The sequence below is a fragment of the Arvicanthis niloticus genome, chromosome 4 (genome assembly GCF_011762505.2).
Source record: "Arvicanthis niloticus isolate mArvNil1 chromosome 4, mArvNil1.pat.X, whole genome shotgun sequence".
Lineage (NCBI taxonomy): Eukaryota > Metazoa > Chordata > Mammalia > Rodentia > Muridae > Arvicanthis > Arvicanthis niloticus.
In genome coordinates, this window is record NC_047661.1 from 79,355,161 (window position 1) to 79,378,669 (window position 23,509).

Below are 23,509 nucleotides of genomic sequence, written 5' to 3' on the forward strand. Positions count from 1 at the left end.
TGTTTAACTGTTACCATTTAAGTTAAAATTGTGGAAATGTGCCTAACAGCTACTTCTGTGGCAGACGCCTAGGTGGAGGCTTGAATAGAAGATGTGTCAGATTATACGTTGTGCTATCAAGAATTTTACCATTAAAGTGCATTATATAACAAAACAAAACAAGAGACCAGAGCCATTAAGGTAGAACCTCCACTTTGCTGGAACAATGGATGATGATCAGGTGGGGCTGAAGAATTAGCTATGAATAAGAAGTGAGCAGCATCACTGATGTGAGGTCTTCAAAGAAATGTTTGCTGAGAGTTATCACACAGAAGCTGTGTTCTACAGGTGGCCTAGTTGTACCTTGCTTTGGAAGCCAAACTTGGTCATGTGGAAGAGTCTCCCATACAGTACTAGTTTTGAAGGCATGACAGGTCAAAGTGCAGCCCAGTTGCAGTAAGAAAAAGGCCCAACAGTTTTGGAGAGGCCAGTACCATGAGAAGACAAGATCAGCAGTGGAGGGAGCTGACTAGATCTAGAAGACAAGCTGTGTGTGCTGTAGAGGGCAGAGCTGGAGAAGTGACCCAAATCCTTTGGAGGAGCCCAGATCACAAGTGGATTGCAGACATTGAATATTGAGTTATTTACACAGTTGGAGTTGGTTCTGCTTTGAATTGATTGTAACTATGTCCTGGCTATTCCCTTGTGAAGTAAGAAAATACTTAATTTAAATTTTTTATTTTACAGAGTCCACAATTGAGAGACTTTAAATTTTTAAATGGGAAATTTTGGAGTATTACAGAGATGTTGTATTTTAAAATAGACTGGATAGTTTTAAAGAGAAAGGACTGTAGGGCTTTTTAAGTTGGTAAAATGTTTCATGTTGTGATGTCTCCATTAATGTGTGATATTAGTAATGAACAAGAAAGGAAGGGTAGCTTAACAGTGACGTGTTTGTATGTCAAGTTGACAAAGGGTCAATTGTGCTGGCTAGTTTTATGTCAACCTGACACAAGTTAAAATCATTTGAGAGAGGTAACCTTGATTTTACAAAGTCTCCATAAGATTGTAGACAAACCCAAAGGGCATTTTCTTAATTAGTGTTTGATAAAAAAGGGCCCAGCTCATTGTAGATGGGCTGATGGTCCTGATTTCTATAAGAAAGCAGGCTGATGGAGATATGGGGAACAAGCTAGCAAGCAGCACTCCTCCATGGCTTCTACATCAGCTCCTGCCTCCAGGTTCCTGCCTTGCTTGAGTTCCTGTCCTGACTTCCTTCAATTATGGACTATGTGGAAATCTAAGCCAAATAAATTCTTTTTCCTTAACTTGCTTTTGATCATGGTTTTTCATCACAGCAATAGTAATAGTTTTATTTGATTGTTTGTTTTAATGTGTGTGCATATGTGAGAAAGAGAGAGACTGAGAGAGAGAAATAGAGAGACAGACAGACAGACAGACAGACAGATACAGACAGACAGACAGACAGACAGAATATGAAGTCGAGCCATTTTATTTGCATTTCCATGATGACAAGGATATTGAACATTTCTTTAAGTGATTCTCAGCCATTAGAAATTGCTCTATCTCAGCTAGGGTCACCCTATGGACTCCCTGGAGCCTCCATCATCCCAGATCTCCAGATATTCCCAGAGCTGTTGCCCACCAATATCCATTCTTACTCCCAGCACTCTCCTGACCCCCTTCTCCCACACCTGATTCTCATTCCCCTCTTCACCCCCTCTCCCACTCAGTCTCCACTCCCCATCCATCTCCAATAACTATTTTGTTTCCCCTTTTGAGTGAGATTCATGAATCCTCCCTTGGGCCCTCCTTAGTACTTAGTTTCTTTGGGTCTGTAGATTCTAGCATGGTTATCCTGTACTTTATGGCTAATGTCCATTTGTAAGTACACATCATGCTTGTCTTTCTGTGTCTGAATATCAAAGTCTTTTAAAGTGGAAACTTAAGGGCTCTTTGGAAAGTCAGTTGTGTTGAATGGTGTTTTGTTGGGGCAAATAAATGAAGGAATGTATTCCTGAAGTGGACACAGGTCAAAGGCTAAAGGCAGACTCATGAAGGAATGTTTCACTGAGGCAGACACAGGAAAAAGGATGTTCTGCTAAAGCAAATGTGTGAAAGGACACATGATGAAGGATTCTTTGCTAACAACACACGTGTATTGTTCTGCCTTACATTGTGTAGTTGAGCTACATTTGTTGGGACTCCATAGAGAGAAATGCACCAAAAACCTTCTGGTGATATGCTGCAGTTTCTTGCCACTTCCTCAGTTACAGGCTGATTGGCAGAGTGGTGTCAGCTGAGACAAACACAAGTGCTAAGGCAAGAGCTACAGAGGATACTTGATGTTTGGAGGGTATAAATAGGACTCCATGGACAGTGACGGAGGCAGAGCTTTGCTTGCTTATAAAGCTAGCTGTGCAAAGCTTGTGGGTCTTATATCTTCAACGATCTTCACTTCACTGAGAATGGCACAACAGAGAACTGCTCCTGGTGTTCCTCCAGGCCCCTCTTGCTGACTTGACCCAAGGCCTGGATGTTTCTCCAAGATAGTGCCACCACTGATTCGTGTTTGTGATCCTGACTCTACCTAACCTGACTGCTGGTACCCATGAAGTGTTTGTAAGTGGACTGAGCTACTGCTGATGACCTGTGAACTGAACTGCTGATTTCCAGACAACATAGATGAGAGTTGCTCCAAAGAACTATTTCTAAACAGGTCCACTTCCCCCATATCTTTTCTTTTCCACTCTCCCTAGTGGGTGGTGGACTAAAAGGGTGGTTAAAGCAGTTAAGAACCATCGTTAAAAATAGGTTTTGAAAGAAAATTAAAGTTTCAGTCTTTTTTATTTGCATTTCCATGAGGATTAAGTATGTTGAACATTTTTAAAGTGCATCTTGGCCATTAGAGATTCCTCTATTGAGAGTTCTCAGTTTAGCTCTGTACTACATTTTTAAATTGGGTTATTTGGTTTATTGATGTCTAATTTCTTGAATTCTTATATATTTTGGATATTAGTCTGTTAGGAGCCGCATGAGCGTGATGGCATTCGCCATTACAAGATGGCGCAGGCATCCTGTCCTCCCACTAGTAAACAACTGACTAAGCAGGTGAAAAAGGCAAAAAGCACGCCAAAGTCACTGCCCATCCTGGGGCGTATTATGGGTAATGAGTGAACAGCCAATCAGAAGTGAACACGTCACTCTAGGGTGTATTTAAGCAGTGCCTTTTCCGGGCTTTCCGTCTTTCCGCTTCTGCTTATACAAGAAGTAAAGCCTCGCTGTAGTAACCACCCGAACACTACCTTTTTTGTGGGCGAAGGGGACACGGAGGGGCTCGGAACATTAGTCCTCTGTTGAAGATTTTTTTCCCATTTATGTTACTGTTTTGTCCTACTGATGGTGTCTTTTAGCCTTGCAAACGCTTTTCAGTTTAATGAGGTCCCATTTATTAATTGTTGATCTTAGTGCCTGAGCTATGGGTGTTCTATTCAGGAATTTGTCTCCTGTGCCCATGTGTTCAAGAACAGTTCACCACTTTCTCTTGTATTAGATTTAATTAGGTTTATGTTGAGGTCTTAGATCCACTTAGAGTTGAGTTTTGTGCAAAATGATAGATATGAGTCTATTTGCCTTCTTTGACATATAGAGATCCAGTTAGACCAGCACCATTAGTTGAAAATGCTTTCATTTTTCCATTGTATGGTTTTGGATTCTTTGTCAAATATCAAGTGTCCATAGGTGTGTGGGTTTATTTCTGGGTCATTGGTTCTATTCCATTGATCAACCTATCTGTTTTTATGCTACTGGAAAGGGATTTAAAGACTGAAGTGGCCACCTCCTGTAACCAGGCAGAAGTTGCAGTGGAGGGAGGGAAACATCAATTCATTCACAAAACTTTCGAACCAAAATTTGTCCTGCCTACAAGATGTGCAGGGATAAAGATGCAGCAGAGACTGAAGGAACAGCCAATCAATGACTTCTCCAATTTGAGATCCATCTAATGTGAGAGAGACAACTTCTGACAGTATTAATAATATTCCACTATGCTTGCCACTGGGAACCTAGCATAACTGTCTCCTGACATTTAGCAGTGGAAAGGACAGATGCAGAGACCCATAGCCAAACACCAAGCAGAGCTCAGGGAGTCTTGTGGAAGAATCTGGGATAGAATTGAGCAAGCCAGAGGTATCAAGGACACCACAAGAAGATCTACAGAGTCAACTAACCTGGGCTCACTGGGGGGGCTCACAGAGACCGAATCACAAACCAAAGAGCATGTGGAGCCTATACCTAGGCCTCCTTCACATTTGGAACAGATTTGTAGTTTGGTCTTCATGTGGGTTCCCTGACAATTAGAGCAGGGGAGGAGGTTGGCTCTGACTCTGTTACCTGCCATTGGATCCCTTTCCCCAAACTGGACTGCCTGATTGGGCCTCAGTGAGAAAGGATGTGCTTAGTCCTGCTAGGATTGGATATCTCAGGGTGGGGTGGTACCCATGGTGGGTTGAGTATTTTTTTTCAATGTCTGTAAATAATTGTTTTGGATTTTTATGGGAATTGTGTTAATTCTGTAGATTGCTTTTGTTAAGATGACCATTTTCACTATGATCCATGAACATGAATGATCTTTTAATCTTCTCATATCATCTTCAACTTCTTTCTTCAAAGACTTGACATTCTCGTCATATGGGTCTTTCAATTGTTGGTTAGAATCACACCAAGATATTTTAAATATTTGTGGCTATTGTGAAGGGTGAAGTTTCTCTAATTTCTATCTCAGCCCATTTACCATTTGTATCTAGGAGGACTATTGATCTTTTTTAAAGTTAATTTTGTATCCTGCCACTATGCTGAAAGTGTTTATCAGTTGTGAGACTCCTTTTGTAGAATTTTGTGGTCACTTATGAATAGTATCATATCATATGTAAATAGCAGTACTTTGACTTCTTCTTTTCCAATTTGTATCCCTTTGGTCTCCTTTAGTTGTCTTATTTCTACGACTAAAACTTCAAGTACTTTATTGAATAGATAGGAAGGAAGCAGCCTTGTCTTGTCCCTGGTTTTAGTGGAATTGCGGTTAAGTTTCTCTTCATTTAATTTGATGTTCTTTATAGACTTGCTGTATATTGCCTTTATTATGTTTAGGTATAAACCTTGTATTCCTGATCTCTCTAAGACATTTAACATGAAGGGGTGTTGGATTTTGTCAAAGACTTTCAGCATCTAATAAAATGATCATGTGGGTTTTTTCTTTTGTTTTGTTTTTTATATATATATATAGTAGATTGCATTGATGGATGTATTTTTGTATTTTGAACCATCCCTTCATCCCTGGAATGAAGCCTACTTGATGGTAGGAAATGATAATTTTTATGTGTTCTTGTATGTGGTTTGTGAGTATTTTATTGAATATTTTTGCATTAATGTTCATAAGGGAAATTGGTTTGAAACTCTTTCTTTGTTGAGTCTTTATGTGGTTTGTGGATCATGGTGACTGTGGCCTCATTGAATGAGTTTGGTAATATCCTTTCTGTTTCTATTTTTTTTTTTTTGCTCTTTTTTTTTAAAGTCTGGTAGAATTCTGAGCTAAAATTATCGATCCTGAGCTTTTACAATTTAAATTACCTGACCTTGATTTAACTTTGGTAAGAGGTATCTATCAAGAAAATCATTCATTTCATTTAGATTGTCCAATTTTGTGGTGTACAGGGTTTTTTAAGTAAAACCTAAAGATCCTTTGGGTTTCCTTGGTGTCTGTTGTTATGACCCCTTTTCATTTCTGATTTTGTTCATTTGAATACTGTTTCTCTGCCTTTTAGTTGGGTTGGCTAGGGGTTCACCTATTGTTGATTTTCTCAAAGAACCAACTCTTGGTTTTGTTGATTCTTATTAGTGTTTTCTTTGTTTCTAATTTGTTGATTTCAGCCTTGAGTTTGAGTATTTCCTGCCTACTCAAACTCTACTCCTCGGGTGTGTTTGCTTCTTTTTGTTCTAGATCTTACAAGTGTGCTGTTAATTTGCTAGTATGAGATCTCTCTGATTTCTTTTTGAAGGCACTTAATGCTATGAACTTCACTCTAAGCACTGCTTTCATTATGTGCCACAAGTTTGCATATGTTGTACATTCATTTTTGTTGAATTCTAGGAAGTCTTTGATTTCTTTTTTTCTTCTTTTATCCAGTAGTCATTGAGTAGGGAGTTGTTCAGTTTTCCATGAGTTTTTAGGCTTTCTGTTGTTTCTCCTGTTGTTGAAGTCCAGCTTTAATTTATGGTGGTCTGAAAAAATACAGGGGGTTATTTCAATATCCTTGTATCTGTAGAAACTTCCTTTGTGACCGAATATATGGTCAGTTTTGGAGAAAGTCCCATGAAATGCTGAGAAGAAGGTATATTCTTTTGAGTTTGGGTGAAATGTTCTGTAGATATCTGTTAAGTCCAATTGATTCATAACATCTATTAGTTTCATTTATTTCTCTGTTTAGTTTTTGTCTGAGTGACCTGTCCATTGGTGAAAGTGGCATGTTGAAGTCTCCCACTAGGAATAGTGGAATTCAAAGTGTGATTTAAGTATTTATAATCTTTCTTTTATGAATGTGGTTGCCTGTAGCAAGATGGTTTCCTGCTGCTGCTACATTGTTTGCAGTGAAGCGATTGGGGAGGAGCTAATGTGGGAGGAGTGAAGAGGGAGAAGCAAGAGGAGGAACAAGGAGATGGAGGGGGAGCAGGAGAGAAGATGGCTGGAGACATCTGAGTGTCTTTAGCAGTCTCAGGTAGTTATTCATATCTATGTTAGTTAATTGGGTTAGCAATTCTAATTGTGTGAGCATCTTGTTAATTGAGCATTACCAAATATATGTACCAATTGAATAGCCATTAGGTATTAAGAATCTTCATTCTACTGGGTACCACAGGATGGCGGGTATTACTGGGCTCAGCCAAGCATTGTGGACAGCATGGTAGATTGGCTGATCTAGCCACCATGATGGCATCTCGTGGGTGCCAGGGCTGGTGCTTCTGGCTAGCCTGAGCAGCAGCGGAAGCACAATGCCACTCTTGGCCTCAAGCCTTGTCTAGTCAGGAACATGGTGGCTGCTTAAGAACAAGCCAGGTCAGGTGCTACCATTTTGGGGCATAGATGTTCAGAATTGAAATGTCACCTGTTCTTGACCTGGGGATTGGATGTAGAAGGATCTTACCTGGATGTCCCTGGTGCCAACAGGCCTCTGGAAATATAGGCAGAGTCTGGTTATCCCTGGTGCCAACAGGCTTCGAGACTAGTTATAGTTTCACAATTAAACAAGTTGTTTAACATTAAAGAAGACATTCCAGATTTTAAAAGGTGGTTTTCAGATGGTAATACAAGTTAAAATCAAACATTTTTAAGGTACAGAATTATAAACTCTTTAAGTTAGGATAGATGATAAAATATTTTATCTAAATTGACAAATATAATGAACTAGATGTTATAAATGTATATCGTATCTTATAATTTACAGTTGTTATAATTGTGTTCAATTTACATCTAAGAGAAAAGAGCCTTTTTAATTGGACAAAGGGGGGAGATATAGTTGCTTATATTCTAATGCTAATTTGAGTCCCTCAAAACTGTTTGCACAAGAGGGTCTGCATGTAGCTTCTGGGAACCTGCCTCCACTTAATCCTGATTGGTAAATAAAGATACCAGCAGCCAATAACTGGGGAGGAGAGACATAGGCAGGGTTTAGGCTTTCTGGACTTGGGACCACAAGGAAGTGAAAGGGGGAGATCTACCATGCCTTAGGAGAGTGTGGAGGAGAGGGGAGAAGAGAACAGCCAAGGAAGGAAGAGGAAGAGGAAGAAGAAGAGGATGAGGAGGAAGAGTAGTAGTAGGAGGAGGACAAGGAGGAGGAGGAGGAGGACAAGGAGGAGGAAAAACCAGAGCCACTGTGTAAAAGGGCCAAGACAATACAGCCCAGAGAGTGCTCAACTGGGTCAAGAGCAGCCAAGACAGAACATAAAAATTAGTAAGTAATAATGGGTTATGGATATAAAATAGATTCTAACAACATGGAGGTTAGAAAATTGCCAAGCTATTGTGCTGCCTAGGGCATATTAAAATATAAAGGCTGTGTATGTGTCTTTCATCTAGGAACATAAACCATTGAGGAGAGAAGGAACCCTGTGCTGGGATTTATTTAAAAAGAATAATACTACACCTTTTTCCATATAAGATCCAAAAATAAAACTTAGGCCATCAGACATGGCAACAAGCACCTTTAATCAATGGTGGTCTAGCTGGCCTTCTACCTGCACTCTTCAACTTATGGTGGAACTGGAACCAGTTCTATAAAAGAAGAAAAAGAATTAAGTTATAAACTTGAAAACAACATTATAAAAATATCTTTACTCATAAATTACATAACCATGTGTATACAAACATCCTACAAATTATTTTATGAAGACATTGGAACTAAGTAGGGTTAGCAAGTTCATAGCATTCAAGGATTAATTTACTAAAACAGTTTTATTTCTACAAATAACTCAATGTGATGAGTAGCTTTAATAAACACAACCTAAAGTCATCTGGGAAGTGAGTCTGAATGAAGGATTGTCTACATTAAGTTAGATTTGAGCATGTTTGTATGAGGTTATCTTAACATACATGGGAAGATCCAGACTACTGTGGGTGACACCATTCTCTAAGCAAGGAATTCTGAATGTATAAGAAAGGAGAAATATAGCTGAACACAAGCAAGAAAGAATACACACATTAAATACTCTTTCTTCTTACTGTAGATGTGATATGGTCAGTATTTTTATGTTCCTGTTTTCATAGCTTCCCTAGTATGATGGGCTGTAACTTGAAATTGTGAGCCAGAAGTAATCCATTCTCCTCAAAATTTCTCTATCACAGCTACAAAAATGATACTACAACAATTGGAAGCCGAAATAAAATATGAACTAATTATAAATAAATATGAAGCTATTATGCAGATTTTTATACTTAAAAGATTTATATACTTATATAAGTATCTATGTATATACTTGTATACTTACATAACTATATTTGTATACATAAAAGACTGTTTTCTTATGAATTTATCTGTAAGACCGAACATCATCACAAACAAAATTCTAACAGGATTTGTAGAAATGAACTAGTATGTTTGGGAACATGCAACACTGCTTCTCAACTAGTCATCTGAACCACAACTTTTACCACTGTCTATTTTTCAATTTTTCCCTTCTGTAGAAAAGGAAATCCAGCTGTACTGTCTCTTTTTTCTTCTTTTATTGGATATTTTATTTATTTACATTTCAGATATTATCCCCTTTTCCCATTTCCCCCACCCAGAAACCCCCTATCCCATCCCCCTGCCTCCTGCTTATATGAGGGTGTGTCCCCACCCAAGAATCCACTCCTGACTACCCACCCTCACATTCCCTCACACTGAGGCATCCAGCCTTCATGAGACCAAGGGCCTCCTCTCCCACCTATGCCATCTGCATATACAGCTGGAGCCATGGGTCTCTTCATGTTTGTTCATAGACTGGTTTTTAGACCCTGGTAGCTCTGGTTCTTGGGATTTTTGCTCTCCCCATGGGGCCTCAAACCCCTTCAGCTCCATCAGTCCTCTCTCTAACTTCTCCATTGGGGACCCAGTGATCAGTTCAATGATTGCCTGTGAGCATCTGCCTCTGTATATGTCAGGCTCTGGCTGAGCCTCTCAGGAGACAGCTATATCAGGCTCCTGTCAGCATGCACTTCCTGGCATCCTCAACAGTGTCTGCATTTGACTGCACATGGGATGGATCCCCAGGTGGGAAGTCTCCAGACAGCCCCTCCTTCAGTCTTTGTTCCACACTTTGTCTCCATATTTCCTCCTGTGAGTATTTTGTTACTCCTTCTAAGAAGGACCAAAGCACACCCACTTTGCTCTTTCTTCTTCATGAGCTTCAAGTTGTCTTAGAGTTGTATCTTGGGTACTACAAGCTTTTGGGCTAATATCCACTTATCAATGTGTGTTCTTTTGTGATTGGGTTACCTCACTCAGGATAATAATTTCTAGTTCCATCCATTTACCTAAGAATTTCATGAATTCATTGTTTTTAATGCATTAATAGTACTCCATTTTGTAAATGTACCACATTTTCTGTATTTATTCCTCTGTTGAAGGACATCTGGGTTCTTTCTAGCTTCTGGCTATTATAAATAAGGCTGCTATAAACATAGTGGAGCATGTGTCCTTGTTATATGTTGGAGCACCTTTTGGGTATATGCTCAAGAGTGGTATAGCTGGGTCCTCAGGAAATACTATGTCCAATTTTCTGAGGAACCACCAGACTGATTTCCAGAGTGGTTGTACCAGCTTACAATCCCACCAACAATGGAAGAATTTTTCTCTTTCCACATTCTCACCAGCATCTACTATCACTGGAGTTTTTGATCTTAGCCATTCTGATTGGTGTGAGGTGGAATCTTGGGGTTGTTTTGATTTGCATTTCCCTGATGACTAAGGATATTGAACACTTCTTTAGGTGCTTCTCGGCCATTCAAGTTTCCTCAGTGGAGAGTTCTTTGTTTAGCTCTGTATCCCATTTTTAATAGGGTTACTTGGCAAATTGTCTGGAGCCTAATTTCTTGAGTTCTTTGTATATATTGGATATTAGCCCTCTATCAGATGTAGGATTAGTAGAGATCTTTTCCCAATCTATTGGTTGCTGTTTTGTCCTATTGACAGTATCCTTTGCCTTACAGGAGTTTTGCAATTTGATGAGGTCCCATTTGTCAATTATTGATCTTAGAGCATAAGACACTGGGGTTTTGTTTAAAAACTTTTCCCTTGTGCCCAGGTATTCCAGGCTCTTGCCCACTTTCTTATCTCTTAGCTTCAGTGTATATGGATTTATGTGGAGGTCCTTGATACACTTGGACTTGAGCTTTGCACAAGGAGGTAAGAATAGACCGATATGCATTCTTCTACATGCTGACATCCAGTTGAACCTGCACCATTTGTTGAAAATTCTATCTTTTTTCCACTGGATGACTTTAGCTCCTTTGTCAAAGATCAAGTGACCATAGGTGTGTGGGTTCATTTCTGGGTCTTCAGTTCTATTCCATTGATCTTCCTGTCTGTCTCTGTAACAATACCATGCAGTATTTTTTTTAAATCACTATTGTTTTGTAATACAGCTTGAGGTCAGGGATGATGATTTCCCCAGAAGATTTTTTATTGTTGAGAATAATTTTCACTATCTTGGTTTTTTTTGTTGTTATTCCAAACAAATTTGCAAATTGCTCTTTCTAACTCTATGAATAATTGAGTTGGAATTTTGATGAGGATTGAATTGAATCTATAAATTGCTTTCAGCAAGATGGCCATTTTTACTGTATTAATCATGACAATCCTTAAGCATGGGAAACTTTCCATCATCTGAGATCTTCTGTGATTTCTTTCTTCAGAGACTTAAAGTTCTTGTCATACAGATCTTTCACTTGCTTGGTTAGATTCACACCAAGGTATTTTATGTTATTTGTGACTATTGTGAAAGGTGTCATTTCCCTAATTATTTTCTTAGCCTGTTTATCTTTGAGTAGATGAAGGCTACTGATTTGTTTGAGTAATTTTATATCCAGCCACTTTGATGACGTTGTTTATCAGGTTTAGAAGTTCTCTGGTGGAATTTTTGGGGTCACTTTAGTATACTATCATATCATCTGCAGATAGTGATACTTTGACTTCTTTCTTTCCAATTTGTATCCCTTTGACTTCCTTTTGTTGTCTAATTGCTCTGACTAGGACCTCAAGTACTATATTGAATAGGTAAGGTGAGAGTGGGCAGCCTTGTCTAGTCCCTGATTTTTACTGGGATTGCTTCAAGTTTCTCTCCATTTAGTTTGATGTTGGCTACTGGTTTGCTGTATATTGCCTTTACTATGTTTATATATGGGCCTTGAATTCCTGATCTTTCCAAGACTTTTACCATGAAAGGGTATTGAATTTTGTCAAATGTTTTTCAGCATCTAGTGATATGATCATGTTTTTTTTTCTTTGAATTTGTTTGTATAGCGGATTACATTGATAGATTTTCATATATTGAACCATCCCTGCATTCCTGGGATAAAGCCTACTTGATCATGATGGATGATTGTTTTTATGTGTTCTTGGATTCAGTTTGGAAGAATTTTATTGAGTATTTTTGCATAGATATTCATAAGGGAAATTGATCTGAAGTTCTCTTTCTTTGTTGGGTCTTTCTGTGGTTTAAGCATAAGCATAATTGTGGTGTCACAGAATGAACTGGGTAGTGTTCCTTCTGTTTCTATTTTGTGGAATAGTTTGAAGAGAATTGGCATTAGGTCTTCTTTGAAAGTCTGATAGAATTCTGCACTAAAACCATCTGGTCCTGGGCATTTTTTTTTTTTTTTTTTTTTTTTTTTTTTGGTGGGGAGACTTTTAATGTCTCCTGCTATTTCTTTCAGAATTATGGGACTGTTTAGATGGTTTATCTGATCCTGACTTAACTTTGGTACCTGATATCTGTCTAGAAAATTGTCCATTTCATTCAGATTTTTAAGTTTTGTTGAATATAGACTTTTGTAATAGGATCTGATTTTTTTTTTAATTTCCTCAGTTTCTGTTGTTATATTTCCCTTATCAGTTCTGATTTTATTAGTTTGTATACTGTCTCTGTGCCCTCTGTTTAGTCTGGCTAAGGGTTTATCTATCTTGTTGATTTTCTCAAAGAACCAGCTCCTGGTTTTGTTGATATTTTGTATAGCTCTTTTTGTTTCTACTTGGTTGATTTCAGCCCTGAGTTTGATTATTTCCTGCGTCTACTCCTCTTGGGTGCCTTTGCTTTTTTTGTTGTTGTTGTTGTTCTAGAGCTTTTTCAGGTGTGCTGTCAAGTTGCTGGTGTATGCTCTCTTCAGTTTCTTTTTGTAAGTCCTTAGAGCTATGAGTTTTCCTCTTAGTACTGCTTTCATTGTGTCCCACAAGTTTTGGTATAATGTACCTTCATTTTCATTAAATTCTAAAAAGTCTTTAATTTGTTTCTTTATTTCTTCCTTGACAAAGTTATCATTGAGAAGAGTATTGTTCAGTTTCCACTTGTATATGGGCTTTCCATTATTTTTGTTGTTATTGAAGACCAGCCTTAGTTCATGGTGATCTGAGACTATGCATGAGATTACTTCAATCTTCTTGCATCTGTTGAGGCCTGTTTTGTAACAAATTATATGGTCAGTTTTGGAGAAGGTACCATGAGGTGCTGAGAAGAAAGTTACATTCTTTTGTTTTGAAAGACCCCAGCTTAGCAGAGTTGTTTTGTTCAGCAGAGTTGTTTTGTTCAGCAGAGTTATTTTGCTCAGCAGAGTTGTTTTTCAAGGCTGGAAAGATACTGGGCCCCTGAGCAGGTCAAAGATAGTGCCAAAGCAGTGCACCTGGCCCCAGGCGGGGGACGGAAAGTACCCAGAAAAACACCAGGTGATCCAAAGAACAATAGAGACTGCCCCAGCACCTCAAGTTCCTGGAACAGGGTGTTGACCCTAGGTTGAACCTGGCCTTATTTGAATTGTCCAATTAGAGCCCTGTAACCATGCTTCTCGCTTCTGTAAACCTCCCTTCCTGCTCTGAACCTCTATAAAAGCCTCAACCACTAGACCACCGGAGTCCTCCAGGGAGATGCTGTCGCCCAGGTACCCGTTTGGAGAATACCTGGTCTCGGTGTCTTTGGTGACGGGCGGGGGGGGGGGAGGGGGGAGGGGGGGTCTCTCAGAGCGAAAGACCTGAGGCCTGGGTCTTTCAGTTTTAGGATGAAATGTTCTATAGATATCTGTCAAATCCATAACTTGGTTCATAACTTCTCTTAGTTTCACTTTGTCTCTGTTTAGTTTCTGTTTCCATGATCTGTCCACTGCTGAGAGTGGGGTGTTGAAATCCCCCACTATTATTGTGTGAGGTACAAGGTGTGCTTTGAGCTTTAGTAACATTTCTTTTATGAATGTGGGTGCCCTTGCATTTGGAGCATAGATGTTCAGAATTGGGAGTTCATCTTGGTAGATTTTTTCTTTGATGAGTATGAAGTGTCCTTCCTTATCTTTTTGAAAGTCTATTTTATCTGATATTAGAACGGCTACTCCAGCTTGTTTCTTGGGACCATTTGCTAAGAAAATTGTTTTCCAGACTTTTACTCTGAGGTAGTGTCTATCTTTGCCACTGATGTGTGTTTCTTGTATGCAGCAAAATGCTGGGTGTTTTACATATCCAGTCTGTTAGTCTGTGTCTTTTTACTGGGGAATTGAGTTCATTGATGTTAAGAGACATTAACGAGAACTGATTTTTGCTTCCTGTTATTTTTGTTATTAGAGGTGGAATTATGTTTCTGTGGCCATCTTCCATTGTGTTTGTTGGGAGAAGATTACTTTTTTGCTTTTTCTTGGGTGTAGTTTCCCTCCTTGTTTTGCAGTTTTCCCTGTATTCTCTATCCTTTGTAGGGATAGGTTTGTGAAAAGATATTGTGTAAATTTGGTTTTGTCATGGAATATCTTGGTTTCTGTATATATGGTAATTGAGAGTTTTGCTGGGTATATTAGTATGGTTGGCATTGTGTTCTTTTAGGGTCTGTATGACATCTCCAGGATCTTCTGGCTTTTATAGTCTCTGTTGAGAATTCTGGAGTAATTCTATAGATCTGCCTTTATAAGTTACTTGACCTTTTTCCCTTACTGCTTTTAGAATTCTTTCTTTGTTTTGTGCATTTGGTATTTTGATTATTATGTAACAGGAGGAATTTCTTTTCTGGTCCAGTCTATTTGGAGTTCTGGAGGTTTCTTGTATGTTTTGGGGCATCTCTTTCTTTAGGTTAGGGAAGTTTTCTTTTATAATGTTGTTGAAGTATTTACTGGCCCTTTAAGTTGGGAATCTTCACTCTCATCTATACCTATTATCCTTAGGTTTGGTCTTTTCATTGTGTCCTGGATTTCCTGGATGTTTTGGGTTAGGACCTTTTTGCATTTTGCATTTTCTTTGACAGTTGTGTCAATGTTTTCTATGATATCTTCTGCCCCTGAGATTCTCGATTCTATCTCTTGTATTCTGATGATGATGCTCACATCTATGACTTCTGATCTCTTTCCTCGGTTTTCTATCTCCAGGGTAGTCTCCCTTTGTGATTTCTGTATTGTTTCTATCTCCATTTTTAGATCCTGAATGGTTTTGTTCAATTCCTTCACCTGTTTGGTTGTGTTCTCTTGTAATTCTTTGAGAGATTTTTGTGTTTCCTTTTAAGGGCTTTTACCTGTTCTCCTGTATTTCTTTCTTCCTTTCTTTCTTTCTTTTTTTTTTTTTTTTTTTTTGGTTTTTGGTTTTTGGTTTTTCGAGACAGGGTTTCTCTGTGTAGCTCTGGCTGTCCTGGAACTCACTCTGTAGACCAGGCTAGCCTCAAACTCAGAAATCCACCTGCCTCTGCCTCCCAAGTGCTGGGATTAAAGGCCTGTGCCACCACCACCCGACTCTCCTGTATTTCTTCAAGGGAATTATTTATGTCCTTCTTAAAGTCCTCCATCATCATCTTGAGAAGTGATTTTAAATCTGAATCTTGCTTTTCTGGTGTGATGGGGTATCCAGAACTTGCTATGGTGGGAGAACTGGGTTCTGATGATGCCAAGAAACCTTGGTTTTTGTTGATTATGTTCTTGAGCTTGCCTTTCGACATCTGGTTATCTCTAGTGCTACCTGCACTCACTGTCTCTTACTGGAACCTGTCTCTCCTGTTATCTTGGTTGTATCAAAACTCCTGAGTCCAGTTGTCTCTGTGATCCTGTGATCCTGTGATCCTGTGATCCTGTGATCCTGTGATCCTGGGTGTAAGAGCTCCTGGTAGTCAGGTTGCCTCTGGGATCCTTAAATCATGGTGTGACCAAGCTTTTGAGATCCTAAGATCCTATGATTCGATGTTCCTAGAAGTGTTAGAGCTCCTGGGAGTCCAGCCTCTTCTGGGTATTGTGAGATTTGGTGCAGAGCTGGCACATAAGATTTGCTCAGGGCACTCGTTCAGACTGGAAGGAACCCATGCCCCTGGCCAGAAGGGCGTTACTGTGTCCCCGGGGTCCCAGTTACTCCCTGTTTGGGGTGGGTGTTATGGCCTCCTCACCTATCATCCTGGGCATGTTAGAGCTCCTGGGAGTCCAGCTTTCTCTGGGTGTTGTGCAATTGGGTACAGAGCTAGCACCCAAGGTCTGCTCAGGGCCCCAGCTCAGAACAGAAGGAACCCAGCTGTACTGTCTTAGTCTCCTGTACAAAGTAGATCCTAACCATCCTCCTGGAACCATGATGATTAACATATGGAAACATATTAATATGTTATTAGAAATGAAAACAACATCAATTTATCAGTTTTCCTATAAAGAAGAATATACACAAACATAGAATGGACTGTCCAGGGAGAATTCAAGAATTCAAGAAAGACCAGGCAATTGCCATTCAACACTTATTCACAGAACATCTGCCATGAGGCAGCCAGCTGCTGGCAATGCAATGGTGAGTTAGGCATGGCCTCTGTCCTCCTAAGTCCTTAACTAGCATAGTAAGTTTAGAATATGTGCAGTGCTTCTGAGCAGAGAACTAGGAACCCTAGAGCTCAATTCTAAAAGTCTACAAATCTTTGAATTCCAAGAAGGGAAAAAAAAATCCTCCCTTGTCTTCTAATGTGCCTTATGTGCCCAGCTTGTGGCTTGGCAGTATTTGACTGAGGGCAACAGAATAAAGAATCCCTAAAGCCATAAAAGCATCCTCCAGAAAAAAAAAAAGAAAGAAAGAAAGAAAAAGAAAAGAAAAGAAAAAGAAAAAAAGAAAAAGAAAAAATTTGCATGTCGTCTTTGTTAATTAAATCCATCTTGTACACGAGAGCTCCTTGTATCTCTGCCAGAGGGAAATACCAAATACATGGTCTCAGGCCACTTTATCCCTAGCAAAGCTTGGAAGGGAGACTGCCAAGAAAGCAAATCTGTTTCCAAGAAAGTTACCCTATGGGCATTACCCTCATCCCCTGGCTCTGGATAAAGCTTCTGGAACTTTCTGCTGGAAACTGAGGCAGCTATGGAACAACCCAAACCAGAGTGAGAAGATGGTTTGGTGTGAGAGTGATCTAGGCTCACTCCTCTCAGGACTACCACAGAAATAGGGGAAATTCTAGGAAAACAAGATGTTCTTAGACACATGGGTTTTAGGCACACCAGGCCAACAGGGAGGCATCAGTCCAAAGGAACAGACTTGCTAGATTCAGTCAGGGTGGAGATAGTCAGAGGACAGAGTTGACTTTTTTTTTTTTTTTTTTTTTTTGCAGGTAGTGTGACTGTACTCCTTCATTGACATCATCTCCACTGTTTCTTTTCAAGGACACTCCTTGGGTCTGTGGGTAGATGTCTGGCTACAGCCCTAGACTCTGGGAGCAGACCTGGAATATTTTATACTGAGTAAATGGACAACAAAACATTGTTTGCTTCACCATTGACTGCTCTGCTGAGTGTTTCAGGGCTTGTTTGCAGCCCCCCCTCCTCTGCTCATGCCATTCCTTCCTTGGGTCTTCCCTGCCTTCTCACCTGTGCAATTCCTATTTTTCTTTGCAGCATTGTACCAAGTGCTTTTTCTTTGTTTGTAGTGTGTGTGTGTGTGTGTGTGTGTGTTGCATATGTGCAAGTTTCTAAAGAGGCTAGAAGAAGAGGCTGATTCCCCCAGAGCTAGACTTACAGAGCTCTGATCCTCTGCAAAAGCAATAAGTGCTCGTAACTTAGAGTCCTCTCCCCACCCCCCCAAGGGCTGCTTTACTCATGACACTTTTTTCTGTATTCCAATCCACACCTCTTTCCTAGCATTCTACATTCCCTCACAGCAGATATTTTTATCCTTTATTACATTGATGTGCCTACAGTCTTTGAGATTTACATTTTAAACTATGTGTATATGAGGCGATATGCATGTGAGCACAAGTGCCCAGAGATGTCAGATTTCCCTGGAGCTGGAGTTACAAGTGGATATAAGTCCCTGACGTGGGTGCAGCACTCCAGTCCTCCACAAAAGCAGTGTGTGCTCTCAACTGTGGAGCCATCTCTCCAACCCTGAATACAAACATCACAAAATGAGACTATCAGATCTGTGAGCAGGGGTCAAGTCTTCTCTGAATCATCATGTCCTCCAAGGAAGGCCTGTGCTTCCTCCCAGCACCCTGTCTTCCCAGCAATAGATTAAGAACAAGCAGGGGATGGAGTTCACTAAACAGACTGGTAAAAGGCCAGGCTACCATTCAAAAGCTCTCCCACTCTAGGGAGAGATTGTATCACTCTCATATTCTCCCTGAGGTCACTAATGGCCTTTCTGTCCCAATAATCTAAGACAAAATTTAAGGAAACCAAACTCACATTAAGTGACTCTTAGTTCACTATAAATTGTTAGAGAATGGGCAATTCCATTTAAAGTGAATTTTCTAAATCACTGGCACTTAAATAAATAAATAAATAAATACATAAATAACAAAACACTTTCCTAGAGGCATTTAAAATACCTATGAAGAAGTCCAAAACCAAATTAGTTATAGAGATAAGGTCCTTGGGAGATTGTTGGGAGATAATAAAAACAAAAACAGAAACAGCAAGATGAGAAAACTAACTTCTTATTATGCACTCTATTATGTTTGTGAACTTTGAACCACATAACTGTCTATGTACTGAGCTAAAATTAATAACAGCCAGACATAGTTTCACATGCCTGTAATCATGGCATGTGGGAGGTGGAGTACAAATTCAGAGCTAGCCTGGACTACATAAAGAATCCAAAGCCAGCCTAGAGATGTAGCTCAGTGGATTAGCATGTGTTTAGGATATGCAAGGCTCTGGGTTCAAATCCTAGTGCTGAACAACATAAATAATGGTTTACCTAGCATCCTTAAATAGAGTTGCTGAATCTAATGTCCTTTACCTCTGTACTAAGGGTTACTGTCTTGCCCATAAATAGCAATAGTACAGCAAAAGAAACTAAGTGTACAGCTCTTTTTCCCTTGCTAAATGCTTCAAAATGGGCTAAGTCCACAGAAGTCTTGCATTCTGTGGGCTTTTTAGCGCTCTCTCTCTCTCTCTCTCTCTCTCTCTCTCTCTCTCTCTCTCTCTCTCAGCTTTCTCTTTTTGTGGTCATGGGTGACTGCAAACAGCAGCCACTGTTCTATTTCTAATTTGCTCCACTTGCTTTGGTATGACTTGAAGATCTGATGATCTTACATGATAAGTAGGATTCATTAAACGGCGGTTAGAAGAGTTCCACCAGCCATGCTGCCTATGCTCTTACCAAAGATGAGTTAAAGTGACCTGCTTACTGTATTTCTCTTCCTCCTCCTCCTCCTCCTCCTCCTCCTCCTCCTCCTCCTCCTCCTCATTTTCTTCTCCTTCTCCTCCTCCTCCCCCTCCCCTTCCCCTTCCCCTTCCCCTTCCCCTTCCCCTTCCCTTTCCCCTTCTTCTTCCTCTTCTTTCACTTCCTCTGCTCCTCTTTCTCCTCCTCCTCCTCCTCCTCCCCCTCCTCCTCCTCCTCTTCCTCCTCCTCCTCCTCCTCTTCTCTTTCTCCTTCTCCTTCTCTCTCTCTCTCTCTCTCTCTCTCTCTCTCTCTCTCTCTCTCTCTCTCTCTGTTTCATGCCCATACCATACATCCATGTGTGGGCATGCTGAAACCAGATGAGGGTATCCATTGTCTTCTTCTCTCATTCTCCATCTAGGTCCCTTGAGACAGGATCTTTTACTAAATCCAAAAGTCCAAAACGCACCATTTTGACTAGGCTAACTGGTCAGTGAGCTCCCAGAATCCACCTGTCTCTGCCCCCCTCCCCCCAGACCACCCATGACTGGGGTCATGGGCACCTGTAGCTATGTCCAGCAATAGCAATTACAACTTTGTTCTCACATTTTCATAGCAAGTGCTCTTATCCACAGAGCCATAATCTCTCCAGCCCCTGGATTGTTTTCTAATGTACAAATGAACCTCTCTTCATGTCAAAATCTTGTGGTACCAAACCTTCTTATTGTGGGTCTTGCCAAACAGTGTTGATTGGCAGACATCCAAGTGTGGGGCTAAAGGCTGTGATTCTGACAACCAATGACTGTTGTGATGCTTTCTGCCATAGAAAACAGTAGAAAACAATGTGCTAACATCCAGGAACTCAGGCAGTGTGGAAGGTTGTGTTATTCAGTACATGGACTTCATGACATCACTTTTGGCCTCTCTGTGACTTTTTTATTTCTATTTGTTTTTTTTTTTAATTTCTAGGCTTCTTTATTTTTGCAATATTCCATACATTTAAAGGCAACTAGATATGTGTCTTCAGATGTGTAGAGTTAATATTAATATCACAATGTACAATAGTTCTTTCTATTTGTTTGTTAAGCTATAATGTTAAAAAACTAAACCTAGAAAGTTACAGACAATATGGATTAAATGCTATAAGCTTCACCTCCATTAAGGGTTCATTTTACCATGAAGATGGCAGAGACTTGAGTCTTTAAAAACTGAAAAGACTGTCAGAGGATTAAAAAGGGAGTTGAATATTCCAGGGCAAAGTGTGAGAAAGTTGCCACTAACGTGGTATTAATTGTATTACTGTTCAAAAAGAAAAGCAAAAGAAAGCTAATTGTAGAAATTACTGGCCAATAACTTGGATAGACATAGTAATAAGACAGATGTTAACAGTGAAGATCCATCAACATCTGGGAGGAATAAAGTCACGAAGGATTTATAGGAAGAAGTGAGTTCAAGAGACTGTAAAGAGAAAAGCAGAGCAAAGCCAGGTCTTTAGTAAAGGATTTGGAACTTGGGTAAAGGATTTTGTTCAGCCTGGCATGCCATTTCTGCTCTACAGCCAGCCCAGATTGCCTTGGAAAAGAACCTGATCACATGAACTCACTTGCAGGCTGGGAGGTCATAAATAAAAGATATTGATATGAGACCACAGAAACAGATCCAAAGAGGAGCATCAGGGACTAAGCGCATTTCCCCAGAGAGCTGGGTCCAGTCTGGTTTTGTTTAATATCTTTGCTAAGGATTTGAAAGCAAGAACAAACAAATGTCAAGAAAAATGCACAAACTCATTAGCTAGAGACAAGCACACATCACTCGAAAGCTTGCTCAACAAGACTGAACCCAGAGCATAGGACCACTGGGAATAACCTAGGCCAAAGTAGCCTAGGACAATGAACGGTTTTATATTTTAAAACTTAGCCCTTCTTTGAAGGTAGATTGAGAAAGGCTGGTTGTTGGAGAGGCAGGATAGGAGAGAAGAGAGACAAAAGTGATCAAGAGGAATAAATAATGCTTAATAACACTGTGTGGCAATTAGGAAAGTCAAGAATATAAGTGCTGTTCTGAGGTTTGTATATGCCTGTGGTTCAAGCCATGTGAAATGATAACAGGCAATTCACTGGAGGTGAGAGAAAAGGGGGAGTGTGCCAGTGGGGCTTCAGATGTTTGTTCAGAATACTCAAGTCCTAAGGGAAGCGGTTCTGTGTATTCCTGAATCAAACTTCTAGAACATTACCCTAGAGTACTACCTAGCACATTATCCCAGGAATAACAGGCACTCAGAGATCAGAGAACAGCTACAAGAAGCCCTAGAATTCTCAGTAAGTCCATAATTATTGAGTGAAAACGAGCTGAAGATTGCTGCTAAGAATCCTTCCAGCTTTCAGATTTGTGGACTCCATGAATGGAAGAAAAATCGGAGCCAAGAGCAAACTGACAACTATCCCTGCTTCTCCTGTAGGTGGGTTTGTCTCAGCTCTACCTGGGATAACAGAAGTGTGGTGTATCCACTACCCAGTGTAATTTTGCCACTGTGTCTTGTTTCAATAACTTATATCTTGCTTCAATAACTACTCCCTTCAAACACCTCTTGGAGAGACCCTGGAATCTAACCAAATGTAGGAACCTTAGAAAGCTCAGAACAATCCACAGTTCACAAGGCCCCTCCCTAAAGTTATGAAAGCAGTAAACAATGACAGGCTAGAGGAGATACCAGTGGACCTGCCTGCATGTTGGGTGGGGCAGTCTGGAAAGCAACTCTCATGAGTCCTCACCCATATTGATGTGGGCCTTTTGATGATACAGCTGCTTTGCCCCTGTAAGTAATTCCAATAAGTCCACTGATTCACCAAGGCAGGCTTGGGTAGAATTGTTTCTTTGGTCTATAAATATGGTTTGCATCTTCACAGGAAAAAACTACACATCATCTATGGTCAAACTTTGTTTTCTTCAATAGATGCTCATCCCACAGTTCTCAGTCAGGACCTAGCTCAGGTGCATGCATAACCTCCCCTTATTAAACTGAGCTCACAACTCAGAGAAAACAGCCAACCAAACAAAGCTCCCTTTTCCAACATCATCAAATGTAACATTTAATCTTCCTGTGCCTCAGATCCAGACTAGAGGCAGTCTCTAAACCTTCCAGACAAAGATTCGTCAAATTTTAATGTGCATAAAATTTCTTTGGGGGTGGAATTTCTGCCAATTTCTCAGGTCCAAGAGACACATATTTGAAAAAGAAAGCTTTGGAACAACAGCATCTGAAGAAGAATTTTAATCCAGCAACATGGCTGTCTGGCAAAGGATCATATCCAAAGACCTTCTAGGTCTTTGTGATCTGTCTGGAATATAGACATGCCCTTAGTACACACTTTAAATCCCAAACTATAAAGGTAGTTTTGGTTTGTAGAAGGAAGCAGCCATGTTTGAAAGTGACATCTAATTGAGGGGTAAAGTGATGAACCAAAGAAAGAGATAGAATGTACCCAGCTCTCACAAGAACAGTACAAGAAAGAACAGTGTGGAACATGGGGACTTAGGAGAGCAGTACATAGAGAGAAAGGAGGCAGTTTTTACCAGAACAGTTTTACAGAGACAGGTGGCAGAGAGAACAAACTAGACATGATGACAGAACGAGCCAGAGAATAAGGAGCCAGAAGATTAGAACATATTGCCAAAGTTAGCATGAGACCAAGCAGAGCAATTCAGTCAGAAGCTGAGAAAAGCCAGTTTGAATCAGTCAGTTTGGAGAGGAACTTGGGCTAAAGCAGTTGAGTTGAACCACCCAGTGAAAGTTCAGAATGAGCTAGAAAGGGTGAGTTTATTCAGCAGTAAGCTTCCAAACTGACAACATCATCAGGTAAATAAAAGCGACCTTACAGGACTGGAGAGATGGTTCAGTGGTTAAGAGCACTGACTGCTCTTCCAGAGGTCCTGAGTTTGATTCCCAGAAACCACATGGTAGCTCACAACCATCTGTAATGGGATCTGATACCCTATTCTGGTATGTCTGAAGACAGCTATAATGTACTCATATAAATAAAATAAATAAGTGAATTTTTAAAAAGTGACTTTTACATCTAGCACTCAACAATAAAGTTACATTTATGAAATACAATAGAGTTTTCTGGAAAGATGAAGGCAATTCTTGTACTGCACTGGCCTTGCCTCACATGGCTACTGAATACTATCAT

At 40.0% G+C, this 23,509-nt stretch overlaps 1 long non-coding RNA gene across 1 annotated transcript; it reads left to right on the forward strand.

Annotated features, from left to right (window-relative positions):
* Positions 1 to 13,573: 13,573 nt before the first annotated feature.
* On the forward strand, positions 13,574 to 17,479 carry LOC143442075 (uncharacterized). Its single transcript, XR_013109983.1, has 3 exons — positions 13,574 to 13,681; positions 16,354 to 16,523; positions 17,329 to 17,479. It is a non-coding gene; the product is annotated as an uncharacterized LOC143442075 (long non-coding RNA).
* Positions 17,480 to 23,509: the final 6,030 nt, after the last annotated feature.